Source organism: Podarcis vaucheri (assembly GCF_965113315.1).
Source record: "Podarcis vaucheri genome assembly, chromosome: 9".
Lineage (NCBI taxonomy): Eukaryota > Metazoa > Chordata > Lepidosauria > Squamata > Lacertidae > Podarcis > Podarcis vaucheri.
In genome coordinates, this window is record NC_138767.1 from 68,159,279 (window position 1) to 68,173,260 (window position 13,982).

Here is a 13,982-nt window from a genome sequence, read left to right on the forward strand (position 1 = left end):
TCGCATGTGTGTGATTTATAATAATTGCTGATCTTCATAGAATCATAGAATCATAGAATCATAGAGTTCATTTAATGTTAGATCCACCAAAAGCAATAGAATTTAAGATGCAATACCTGCAACTAAATAGGACTAAGTTCTGAGTAGACAGGATTAGGATTGTGCTGTAAATTCATCATGGCTTCCTTCTCCACTGGTTCTAGTGGGGTTTAGTCAGAAGTGACTTTAGCAGGTTTACAAGCATGAAATCAAGTATAAAATCCATACGTAATTAAAATGCACAATAAACCAAATACCATCTGAACATTATAAACACCCATACTTAAAATATACAGTAAAACAAGCGCATGAAAAAGCATCACTGTTGTAAGCCAGAAAATAGCTTATCTCCTGAGTTTACGCCAATAAAACTCAGAAATGTGAGTCCAGTGTTGTTTATTGCAAAGCAATAGGTTACAGTCGGATCGTTCCGCAAAACTGCAACCCTGCCCAGTGGTCGAGGCAGTGGTATTTATAAAATTTCAAACAAAGCATTTCAGTTTCCACCAATCATATACAGTGGTACCTCAGGTTACAGACGCTTCAGGTTACATAAACTTCAGGTTACAGACTCTGCTAACCCAGAAATAGTGCTTCAGGTTAAGAACTTTGCTGCAGGATGAGAACAGAAATCGTGCTCTGGCGGCGCGGCCGCAGCGGGAGGCCCCATTAGCTAAAGTGGTGCTTCAGGTTAAGAACAATTTCAGGTTAAGAACAGACCTCCGGAACGAATTAAGTACTTAACCTGAGGTACCACTGTACATCATTACCTCATTTCATGTTTAATACACATGTGCAATAAGCCCTGGCAATTTCTACTGATTAAGTTCTGATTCCGACCATATTTTGTTACATTGTGTTAGTGTGCATGTTGGGAACCTGTGTTACGTGTAGCCATTTGCATCATGTACCAACTTATGTTCTAGCTTTGAGCTGTAGCTTTGGGATTCACATATTAGCTGTATTTCTGCCCCGGTGGGGGACGACAACTTGCAAAATCATCAGTTTCATAAAGTAACAAGCTACCATAACTTCTCTATTAGAAGCACACTCAAGGATTTACAGGGGTACACATAATCACATTTATCATGGCCCTTTGAGCCACTGCCACATCACAACCAAACAGTTTTTAAAAGGTAATTGTCAGGGCTGCCTCAGGTCTCAGCTCACAAAAGACCAACGCCAAGCTCTTCTTATATACAAGGATGTTTATTGTAGTTCATTATTGGTTCCACAACCGAGGCGTGCAGCCCTGCGTCTCTTTCTCCTAGACATTAGAAGTCCCCTCTGAATCGGTCCCTCCCCTACACCAGTTTAATAAGCTAACGCTGCTCCACCTCTTTCTCTCTTTCCTTTTCCGCAGGGTCTTTCTGCCCGTCGGGGTTCCTCCCCTCCTGCTTTCTCCTGAAGCGGAGTCTCCAGACTGCTCCTGCCCCCTCCTGCGGGCTTTGGGTCCTGGCCCCTCCTCCTCCGGGCTCCCTGCTCTCCCGCACGCCTCCTCATTTGAACTTGGCGCGCGCGCCCAACTTCTGACCTTCCTTTTGACAGTTATGCTACTCCCCTCACTGCCTTCCTCCCCTTCCGGGAGAACGGCTTGCTCTGATCCCTCCCCTTTCTCTGTCGCCGGAGCTGCTCCCTCTGACACACTGGAACCTCCCCCTCCCTCGCTGCGCTCTGGTGGGGAGGCTGGCCCTGATTCCCAGCTGCCGCTTTGGGGTCCCCCGCTGGCCCCCCGCTCCTGACACTTTCCCCCCGGGGCTCCCCTTGCCCTTACCACAGGCGCCTCTTTCTGGGAATCCTCTGATTCGCTGGAGAGACTCATGGAATCCCCTGCGTCATTGCTATCCTCTTCCTTGCTCTCCTGGGATTCCTCTCCATCGCTCTCCATTTCCTGCCTTCCCTGTGCCTCTGTCCCTGTACCCCTGACAGTAATTAAAACAATTGGGTCAAGATCAGTTACACCTCCCATCTCTACACTTTGGCAAATAGCAGCTGTAAGGTAGAAAATGGTGTGGATTAGGAGGACCTGGTGCTGGGTAGGACGTTTAATCCTGTTTTCCAGATATAAATTGCCCTCCCCGAAGTTGCTGTTTTTCATTTTAGGGAAAGTGTTCAGTGAAGTGAAGCCCTCACCAGGAAGATACTGGGAAATGATGCTAATATTTATTTATTTACAACCACTTTCTGCTCAAGTGTTATGTATTGGGTTTAACACATTTTATGTTACAAGTGTTATGTATTGGGTTTAACAATTTTATGTTCTAACCAATCGCAGAAGCATTGGTAGTCGAATGTTCTATTGGCAAGTAAGCGCATGCACTTTCAACTGTCCACGGTCAGTTCATGCTCGGATTATTATTCTGTTGTCCAGTCAGTTTGGTTCTTGTTTTCCTATGAGTGAGCTGTTGTCACTGACAAATGTTGAATAAACTTAGTTGAGGAACTTATACAGTAGTACCTCGGGTTAAGTATTTAATTCGTTCCGGAGGTCCGATCTTAACCTGAAATAGTTCTTAACCTGAAGCATCACTTTAGCTAATGGGGCCTCCTGCTGCTGCCGCGCCACCGGAGCACGATTTCTGTTCTCATCCTGAAGCAAAGTTCTTAACCCGAGGTACTATTTCTGGGTTAGCGGAGTCTGTAACCTGAAGCGTATGTAACCCAAGGTAACACTGTACTGCCTTGGGCTTCTGACTTTTCCCGAATATTTAACCTCAAGTGAGCTATACCCCACCCACCCACCTACCCACCCATTTAATCTTGGATGATTTCTCCTCCTTCTGCAATCCCTTCCATGTAACATCCCAGGAGTTTCCTGGGGTCCCCAAAAACCTCATAGAGGCTTTTCTGGGGTCATAAGGGGCTGCACTGGGGAAGAAGGAACTGTAAAGCAGCTTTGTGCAAGAAGACCTGTTGACACAACGTTAGATATTGCTACCTGATCTGTTCAGGCACCAGGGCACAGGTGCCTATGAAACCATATATTACACCTATGCAGTGGTACCTTGGTTTATGAACATCATCTGTTCCGGAAGTCCGTTCTTAAACCGAAACTGTTCTTAAACTGAGGTTTGTTTTCCCTAATGGGGCCTCCCGCCGCCGTTGCCCTTCCACCGTTTGGATTCCATTCTTAGACCGAGGTAAAGTTCGCAAACCACAGCACTGCTTCTGGTTTTGTGGAGTTTGTAAACCGAATCGTTCATAAACAGGACTATTCTTAAACCGAGGTACCACTGTAGTCCTATAAACACTGATTTAGAGGGAATTAGCAAATTTACTCTTGAGAACTTTACTGGTGATGACTTTAGCAATGACCCATAAAAGCCAATGTGACCACGGTTTGATTCAGGGAGTTAGCAATAATAACACCATTGTTAGAATATTTATTCGCAAAATGACTTTGAAGGGAATAAAACTCCATAGCTTGAACTGTGAGTACAGAACCGGAGAAGAGTACAATTAAAGGTTGCACGGGCTAGTATATTACTATTGCGGAGACAGAAAGTAGAGTCTATATAGCTACTTAGTATAGTACAGTACTGGAATACGAGGCACAGTATTGAAGGCAAACCTTAGCAATGGAGAAATAAAACCAGGTAGTGGAAGAGTTCACATGCAAACACTAGATTTCAGGTCTCACAGGATTTGCAAACAAGGACCTTGCTTTTGACCTATAGGAACACTCACATGATGAATCACCTAATTCCAACCAAGTGTGATTTTATTTGGAAGAAATATTGAATTTATTTGGTCCTTTGTCTCCTCCTTGTGTCCTTCAACCTTTCCTCCCCCCACCCTCTTTTCTGTTCTGTTCTTTTGCTTCTTAATGATTTTGTGTTCTATGTTTCTGTGTGGTTATTTTTGTGTGCTGATGCCCTTTTTGTACATACTGTACATGTTAAACGAATAAAATAGACTAAAAAGGGTCTGCAAGCAGACAAGATCCATGAAACAAGAAAGGCAGAGAGATGTAGAAATGTTAAAACAGGAGAATATGTTGACAAATTATGTACCAATACTAAGGAATCTAGCTTAACATAGCAAAGCGGTTTGTGCTCCAACATTGGAAAGACAGAACAGCACCACCAATTATGCAGTGGGCTGCAAGTCTTAATGAGTTAGCAGCATTTGAGAAAGTGGCCTGTTGCAAGCTTCATCAATAGGAAGAAAAATATTTAGACATCTGGACTCTGTATATGGGCTTGTTTCCATGATGTGGTGCTGGAGTATGGACTGTAATACTGGCAGATGTTTGTTTTTTTTAAAAAAAGGACTAGCGGGTTCTAGGTCTTCAGTCTCATCCTGTACCCCTCAGATCTGTCCTTGCTGAAAGAAGGGGACTTATATTTTTCAAGAAAGACAGAAGAGTGAATTTGATGTAATCAAGGCATGATATGCTTGCTGGAGGAAATCCACTGACTCGAAAAGGAATGAATAGTTCCTGGATTGTAATCATTGTCTGAATCAGATATGGTACAGTGGTACCTCAGGTTACATACGCTTTAGGTTACAGACTCCGCTAACCCAGAAATAGTGCTTCAGGTTAAGAACTTTGCTTCAGGATAAGAACAGAAATTGTTCTTTGGCGGCGCAGCGGCAGCAGGAGGCCCCATTAGCTAAAGTGGTGCTTCAGGTTAAGAACAGTTTCAGGTTAAATACAGACCTCCAGAACGAATTAAGTACTTAACCTGAGGTACCACTGTACTGGGTTTAAGGGATTCAGTTAGGCCAGAGGATCCCAACTGTTGCGGGCACATTCAGAAAATTCAGAAAAGCATTGTGCTGGTGGTCAACAAAAGAGGTTTAAAGACTCTCTCAAGGCAAATCTAAAAAAAGTAGTATAAACACCGACAACTGGGAAACACTTGCCTGTGAGTGCTCCATTTGGAGAACAGCCTTTGCCTAAGGTGCCATGAGCTTTGAAGATGCTGGAATTCATGATGAAAGGGAGGAATGAACTAAGAGGAAGGCATGCTTGGCAAACCCTCACCATCATCAACTCCTGCCCGGAAACCTATGTCCCCACTGTGGAAGGACGTGTGGATCCAGAACTGGCCTCCACAGTCACTTACCGTATTTTTCGCCCCATAGGACGCACCGGCCCATAGGACGCATCAAGTTTTTTGGGGGGGAAATAAAGAAAAAAAATTATTTCCCCCCCAGGCGCTTGTGGGGCAGGCAGCGGGGAGAAGCGCTCTTCTCCCCGCCGCCCGCCTTCAGATCAGGTCCGGGGACAGCAGGGAGACGCAGCACGTCTCCCTGCTGTCCCCGGAGTGGTGGGGTAGGCAGCGGGGAGAAGCGCTCTTCTCCCCGCCGCCCGCCTGGAGATCAGGTCCGGGGACAGCAGGGAGACGCAGCGAGTGGTGGGGCAGGGAGCGGGGAGAAGTGCTCTTCTCCCCGCCGTCAGCCTCCAAACCACTTCGGGAGACAGCGGGATGCCGGCGTTCCGCCTCCCTCTGTCCCCCGACCTTGTGGGGCTGGCGCTGGGGCTCTCCTGAAGCTTGGAGAGAGAGAGGGGTCGGTGCGCACCAACCCCTCTCGCTCTCCAGGCTTCAGTGAAAGCCTGCATTCGCCCCATAGGACGCACCCACATTTCCCCTTCATTTTTGGAGCGGAAAAAGTGCGTCCTATAGGGCGAAAAATACGGTACTGACTCACTGTTAAAACCATGTTTATGGAAGACAATCTTACTCGGTTACAAGTGATCACCAAAGAAGAAGATTCACAGAATGGTTGCTGTGGTGGGTGCAGCCGACAAAGCAGACATTTCACAGAAAGGAAACCGCTGTGCCTGAACTACATCAAACTTGGTCAAAAAACTAAATGCAAGATAGCCATGGGGGAATGTCGTTCCAATGCAAAATATGTGCTTGACCCTCCAATTTTCTGCTCCAACAACCTCTAGAAATGCATGTGGAAAACAATGGGAGGAACGGGGATGATTAAAGGAGAAGGGGTAGTAAGTTGTGGGTGAACATATCAGACGACACAGCGATTCTTCAAACAGCTCTTGTTTATTCACAGGCCAGAACAGAACTGAACTGAAGGGTTCAGCCAGCTTGCTTATATAGAGCTCCACTAGAACGCAACAGTAACCATTTTTTGTAACTATCCAATCACTGAATGTCACTTTCGATCCCTTATTTGCATATGTGGACCTGAACTATCTACAGTATCCCCCTGCTGGCCCAGGTTGAGAACTTCAGTACATAACACCCCTCCCCACCGAGATAAGGCGTTAGTTACAATCGTAATGGTTTCCTTATATACAGCACTACACGTAATGGTTCAATTAGGCACAAAAGCATATCGGTTACATTTTACCTACTTCCATTAGACCAACGGTATTACATGTCCAACAACATAGTCCTTTAAATAAGTTGGGCACTTGGAAACTCTGTCAGATTGCCGGGGAGCGGTGCCCAGGGTGAGAACTTCAGTACATAACAGGTAGAGTTATGAGGCCAAGACCAAAACAACCAAGAAGACCTTCCTTCTGGGCATTGTCGGCCAAGGGGTATCAAAGAAAGATAGAACCTTTTTTATGTATGCAACAACAGCAGCAAGAATACTCATCGCAAAGCATTGGAAGACCCAAGATCTACCCACACTGCAAGAATGGCAGACACAACTGATAGACTACATGGAACTGGCTGAAATGACAGGCAGAATTCGGGACCTGGGAGAAGAGACGGTGGAAGAGGACTGGAAAAAATTTAAAGACTATTTCCAAAAACACTATAAACTGTATGAATGCTAGGAGAATGCACGATTGAAAGGAACATGGCAGCAGTAATTTTATTGTAAGACATATGAGAATAAGTGATGTTTAAGGAAATGATGAAATTTGAAGTAATATTATGTCCAAGCCAAGTAGTTTAACTTATGATAAAACCATTTAAAAGTTGGAACATAATTTTTGAGAATTATATAATAAGAATGGAAGTAAGGTAACAAATTGCTGCATATAATTACATGAATGAGAACGCAGGGAAGGGGGATGCGAGGAAGTCTAAAGATTATGAAAGTATGATCTGTGAAAAACCTTTATTTTATCTGTATTTTCTTTTCTCTACTCTTTCTTTATTCTATAATCTTACTTAATTTCTTTGTTTGCAATATGGTGATGGTATTTTGTATGTTTGGTGTATTTAAAAATTGTAATAAATATCTTATTAAAAAAAAAAAAACAACCAAGAAGAAAATGTATTTTTTCCCCCCTGTGCACTGGGCTGGCCTAACACATTCCACACCCCAGTTCAGTTTGCATTGTGCTGCAACCTTTATTTACATCCACAAGCCAGTAAATTACCACTAGTGTTACACCAGCTCAGTGTATAACGGAAATCACCTGCACCGAGGCTATCATTAGAGCCTTAAACTTCACATCAGGCTGACAACTGCAGCCCTAATCTTATTTGTCACTGCAAAGCTTTATTGATTTGTTTGTATAGAGCCACAGACATGCCCTATAATATCTATGTATCTCGTTGCAGTAAGCACAGCATCGTATCTTCCTAAATTTTAATACCTTCTTTATAAAAAATAACCAGTTCACGGGTATCAACGTAATGAGATTTTTATCCCTGTGCTACAGACGTAATCTTCAGAGTATAGTTGGGGATGGATAATGCATGTTGACATACCACAGAAGAAAATATATGCCGTTGCTGGTATTTCTTTGTGAAGAGCACCAGTTTTTATTAATCAGTGAATGAATCTGTAGACTAAATTTCACTTTCAAAGCCTTCAAAACTCAGCACTTGCATTCATAGAATTATATGGCTTTAGTTCTAGATTTTAGCGATATTATTGTATTAATTTCATGTTTGAAATAGGATAAGGATTTGGCTTTCTGACAGAAGTAATCTTGTGACTGCAGCTGTCAGTCTGCTTACTTGTTCTAAAAAAACGTAATATGGACTTCAATTGGATTACACAGGTTGCAGATCAAATAGGTTAGATATTGTGCAGCAAGTGTCATCGAATGGAGTCAGGATGGAGATAGCTCAACTGCATTCCTAGCTTCAAATCCCCACTAAGCCATGAAGCTTGCTGAGTTAGCTTGAGCCAGTCACAATCTAGCCATGCAGAGCTGCTGGGAGGATAAATGGCAGGGGGGAGGAAGGCGAAAACAATGCCCACCACCAAGCTACTTGGAGGAAAAGTGGAACTTAAATAAATAAAATTTGGATCCTTTATTCTATCAATATTACTGCATGCCATTAAACAGTCTACATTATGTTTTAAAATTTTCTACTAAATAATAAACATTAGAAGATTCATCATTTTCTCATGTCCCTGATTTAGTTGTTATCATAATGTTACCACAATTTAAGCAAACATTTAAATTATATGGTAGGTACTTGTTTATTTATATTATATTATATATATATATATATATATATATATATATATATATATATATATATATGCTTTCGTAGGTTTTCACGGGTACAGGAATGCAGGTTTTGGTGTCTTCGGGTGTCTTCCCGTGTAAGAGTCGGGGTGTCTGTGCGACGTTTCGACGAGGTCTCACTCGTCATCTTCAGGCTGGTGCTTTCGGCTTCTTGTTACTGGAACAGAGCAGAGTCTGGTGTTTGAGTTCCTATACACCACACCCCTCAACAGTATTTATAGGCTATACACCACACCCCTCAACAGTATACACCACACCCCTCAACAGTATTTATAGGAACTCAAACACCAGACTCTGCTCTGTTCCAGTAACAAGAAGCCGAAAGCACCAGCCTGAAGATGACGAGTGAGACCTCGTCGAAACGTCGCACAGACACCCCGACTCTTACACGGGAAGACACCCGAAGACACCAAAACCTGCATATATATATATATATATATATATATATATATATATATATATGGACGTGGGTGGCACTGTGGGTTAAACCACAGAGCCTAGGACTTGCTGATCAGAAGGTCGGCGGTTCGAATCCCTGTGATGGGGTGAGCTCCCATTGCTCGGTCCCAGTTCCTGCCAACCTAGCAGTTCAAAAGCACGTCAAAATGCAAGTAGATAAATAGGTACTGCTCCGGCGGGAAGGTAAACGGCATTTCCGTGCGCTGCTCTGGTCCGCCAGAAGCGGCTTGGTCATGCTGGCCACATGACCCGGAAGCTGTACACCAGCTCCCTTTCCCAATAAAGCGAGATGAGCGCCGCAACCCCAGAGTCAGTCATGACTGGACCTAATGGTCAGGGGTCCCTTTACCTTTACCTTACTTGTTTATTACAACTGTTAAGTTTTCACATCATAAAATATGGGGCTGGCTTGGGGGCATGATATTTGCCCCAGGTGCCAAAATGACTAGTTCTGGGCCACAATGATGGCTTAGCTCCTGTTTACAACTCGTAGGCTAAGAATATGACTAGGACAAATTTCAATGGATTCTAGTCATTTAATGTCAAATTATAATTAAATGCACGGGCTAGAAGAAACACAGGAAAACATTCTTAATTGCCTAATTGCGTAGCCTAGCAACCGGTTGTTGGATTTTCTCACGTAGAAATTTTTATCTGAAGAATTCAGTACTGTTTCCCTCATGAGCTGTTCAGATGTGGGAGCATCCCTGGTATTCACTTCCAGGTCCCTGCCTTGATATTTTGGGATCTGGAGGAACGGATAACGCTAGCTCACCCCCTGCGTAACCGCCAGCACCCTTGATGCTTAATTTCACCTCCCCCCCCCCGCATGGCTACTGTACTAAATAACCAGAGTGACAATGTTCCAATAACATGTTCTATAACTAAAAAGGCAATGCATGGTAGAACAAGGGGCAGCAGACCAAAGTTAGCAATGCGTTGGGTATCTAGCCTGCTAAACATATTTCTTAACGGACTACCTACTGACACTAATATCTGCAAAGCCAGCCAGCGGAGCATTCCAGACTAACACAAAGGCATGCCACGATTCATTTCAGTTTTCCCTTTCGCTGTGTTAACAGATGCTTGAATTTGAACCATTGCGCATACACAGGTCCATAAATTTCGCCCAGTTTGTCCAAAAGAGGAAAGCATCCAGCCTCTAGGCAGTGAAGAAGTCTCCTGATCTTAATTAGCAATTAACGAGTTATCTCGGTAAACTGTGAAAGTTGATTTTGATTTGGAAAGGAAAGGAAAGGTCTCTCCTAAGAGAAAGAGGTGGGGAAATGTCCAGGAAAAGGGGTCGCATGACAGTACAGCAGGTATATCTTTAACGTTAGTACAAAATGGTAACCGATCACGGGGTTACCATTTACTTATCTGAACAGGCGCTACTGTATATGGAAAACTTCCAGTTTTTTTTAGAAACTCTCACAAATAAATTAGTAATTTATAAGCAGAAATGCATGTAACGTATTTAGTCTGAGGAGTGGAATCTTCACTTCTCTGAAAGTTAGGTAAAGGTAAAGGGATCCCTGACCATTAGGTCCGGTTGTGACCGACTCTGGGGTTGGGGCGCTCATCTTGCTTTATTGGCCTAGGGACCCGGCGTACAGCTTCTGGGTCATGTGGCCAGCATGACTAAGCCACTTCTGGCAAACCAGAGCAGCACACGGAAATGCCGTTTACCTTCCCGCCGGAGCAGTACCTATTTATCTACTTGCATTTTGACGTGCTTTTGAACTGCTAGGTTGGCAGGAACTGGGACCGAGCAATGGGAGCTCACCCCGTAGCAGGGATTCGAACCGCCGACCTTCTGATTGGCAAGTCCTAGGCTCTGTGGTTTAACCCACAGCGCCACCCATGTCCCTTCTCTGGAAGTTAACATTCACTATATATATTATAACTCAAGATTATCCAAGTGACCATGGCTAAGCCAAATGTCAGTTATGAACTGAGTAGCCTTGTCCCTATTACACACCTTCAGCCTAGGCTTGTTGCAATGATCAAACCTGGCAGGCGAGAATAACGTACACTGCTTTGGGCTCTTAGGAGGCAAAGTGGCATAAAAAAATTATAAAAATATAAAACACTGTAATTCTCTGCCTGCATAGGCAAGAATTGTTCATTCAGAGTAACAAGCTTGGCTCAACAAAGGCTGAAACAGCATTGAGCTTCTTTCTTTCTCTCTCTTTCTTTCTTTCTTTCTTTCTTTCTTTCTTTCTTTCTTTGTTTCTTTGTTTCTTTGTTTCTTTGTTTCTTTCTTTTCTGTAATTCTTATCACACAGGGAGAAAACAATTTGGAGAGTGCAATTTTTAGCAGGTAAGCAACAAGAACAAGAAAGGGATAAGCAGACCATCGTTGTCATCATCGATGTTGCTCATTTAAGGAAAAAATCTCCAGCGAGAAGAGAGAACAGAACTACCTGTTACATCTAGTCTGGACCTCAGAATAAGAACAGAGAATGAATTATAGCTCTAGGTATCAATGGGCTAAAAGGTAAAGGTACCCCTGACCGTTAGGTCCAGTCACGGCTGACTCTGGAGTTGCTGTGCTCATCTCGCTCTATAGGTCAAGGGAGCCGGCGTTTGTCCACAGACAGCATTTGGGTCATGTGGCCAGCATGACTAAGCTGCTTCTGGCAAACCAGAACAGCGCACGGAAGCGCCGTTTACCTTCCTGCTGGAGCGGTACCTACTTATCTTCTTGCACTTTGACATGCCTTCGAACTGGTAGGTTGGCAGGAGCTGGGACAGAACAACGGGAGCTTAACCCATCACGGGGATTCGAACTGCCGACCTTCCAATCAGCAAGCCCTAGGCTCTGTGGTTTAGACCGCGGCGCCACCAGCATCCCACAGTGGTCAAAACCACAAAGCCTACAGTTTGCTGAATGGAAGTTCGGCGGTTCGAATCCCCGTGACGCGGTGAGCTCCCATTGCTTGGTCCCTGCTCCTGCCAACCTAGCAGTTTGAAAGCACATCAAAGTACAAGTAGATAAATAGGTACCGTTCCGGAGGGAAGATAAACGGCATTTCCGTGCGCAGCTCTTGTTCACCAGCAGTAGCATAGTCATGCTGACCACATGACCCGAAAGCTGTGCGCCGGCTCCCTCGGCCAGTAAAGGGAGATGAACCCCACAACCCCGGATTCGTTCGCAACTGGACCTAATGGTGAGGGGTACCTTTACCTTTAAGGCACCAAGGGCTGATTTATTTATTTATTTATTTGCCTGCGATGAAAGGTACTTTTTACACTGCCAAACCTTTCAGGGGAGAATTCGCAACCGTTTGGCACCATTTTTGAGTGAACTGGATAAAGTCATATTTGTTAAGAAATTGTGACCCCACGGGTTAGGGATTTTTTTTTAAAAAAAGTATTTCCACAGGTTAAAACACCAAGGGCTGATTTTTTTTGCATATGATAAAAGGTGCTTTTCCCATGGCCAAACCTTACACAGGAGAATTTGCTACAGTTTGGTACCATTTTTGAGTGAATTGGAGAACGTCAGATTTTTGCTGAAATCGAAGACCTAAGAGGAAAAAAGAACACATCATCTAGAAGCCTACCTTTTATAAGAATTATGTACGCAAAACATCATTCTAAGCAATAGTTAAATTTATGGATCTCTCAACGTAATCTCTGTCGTAGAATACAGACACTCAGAAGCTAGGCAAAAGCCTCGTACGTACCTAACTTTTAAGTGCTTTTCCAGCAAACTGCCATTGTCCCTTTGCATCTAAATGCCACCATTATGATTTGCTTAGATGCTTTACATAAATCTTGTTTGTTCCTTTGTCTGCTTTGGGTGTAGCAGAAATATATTCAGGAATAATTACAGGATTGTGCAGCAGCTTTTATCCAATAGAGAAATCAACGAAACTTTAGCATACTTACTGCAAGAAAGACACACTTATTTCTAATGTTTGGGCTATTTGAGTTCTAGTGTGACAATATAACAGGGGATTTTAAAAATCATCTTTTCATTGTACATTTTGTTTATTATGTTGTATGTTCTCCCACTTCAATATCTCAAAAACTGAGGGATCTGATAACTAAATGTGCATGCTAAGTGCTATAAACTAAATATAAGTGATTCATCAGCTACACATTTATTGCAACCCTACTTAGCGCAGAAGCTGAGCACCAGGTTTCTCCTGCATAAGCTTGCATCCCGCATGCAAGAGGACCTGGATGAGTTGATGGCAGCTCTCCCTGGACTCAAAATATTTTGGTCGCAATTGCTTCAGCGACATGCGTGGCGCAGTAGCCACTGCCCAGCTGCCACCGAGAAGGCCAGAAAGTGTGTGGATACCACAGTGGCCAAGAAGGTCCTTACCTTGGGAGGTGTGGTTATCTGCCATGCAGGCCAGGAAGCGCACTAATAATGCTGTGGCTAAGAAGATTTAGCCTTGGGGGGTGCCTTGATTTTGCACCCTGACGTTACCATCAAAGCTTCTCCCTTTTACAGTGCACCTCCAGCTGGTATTGACCTCTGGTTGAGTGCTGTGTCTTTGCGGTTGAGGAATTGGTTGTAGTTGTCAGTGGTTTGGCAGCGAGCTCTCGGGGCTCATTTTGGCAGTTAGGCATTGGTTAATTTTGGTTGGTGGAGAGAATGTGGTTGGCTGTGCCTGCCCCTCCAATGCTGCTGCTGCAAGGATATTCCGGTAAAGGAATCCAGGGGGTCCCAATGCTCTTGTCCGAACCCCTGGCCAGGGGCTAGGGCCACGCAAGAGCCCCTGGGAGCATTTGGGGAGAGGTGGGAGCCTGGTGCCCAGCTCTATTCTCTCCCCAGAAATGTTTACCCTTACTGACTTCCACAGGCTTGCGGTTGTCAGTTCTGTTCCTACCTCTAAGTGGGAACCGATAGTCGCTAACCAGTGTGTAAGCAACCACTCACATACTGTAATTCAATAAAGTTGTGGCCAAAATTATCCCAAAAACCAAAACAAAAATGTTGTGTGAACTGTGTCTTTATTTGGGGGTGTCATGGTGAGCCTCGACACGCAACTAAATGTGCATGCTAAGTGCTATAAACTAAATATAAGTGATTCATCAGCTACAC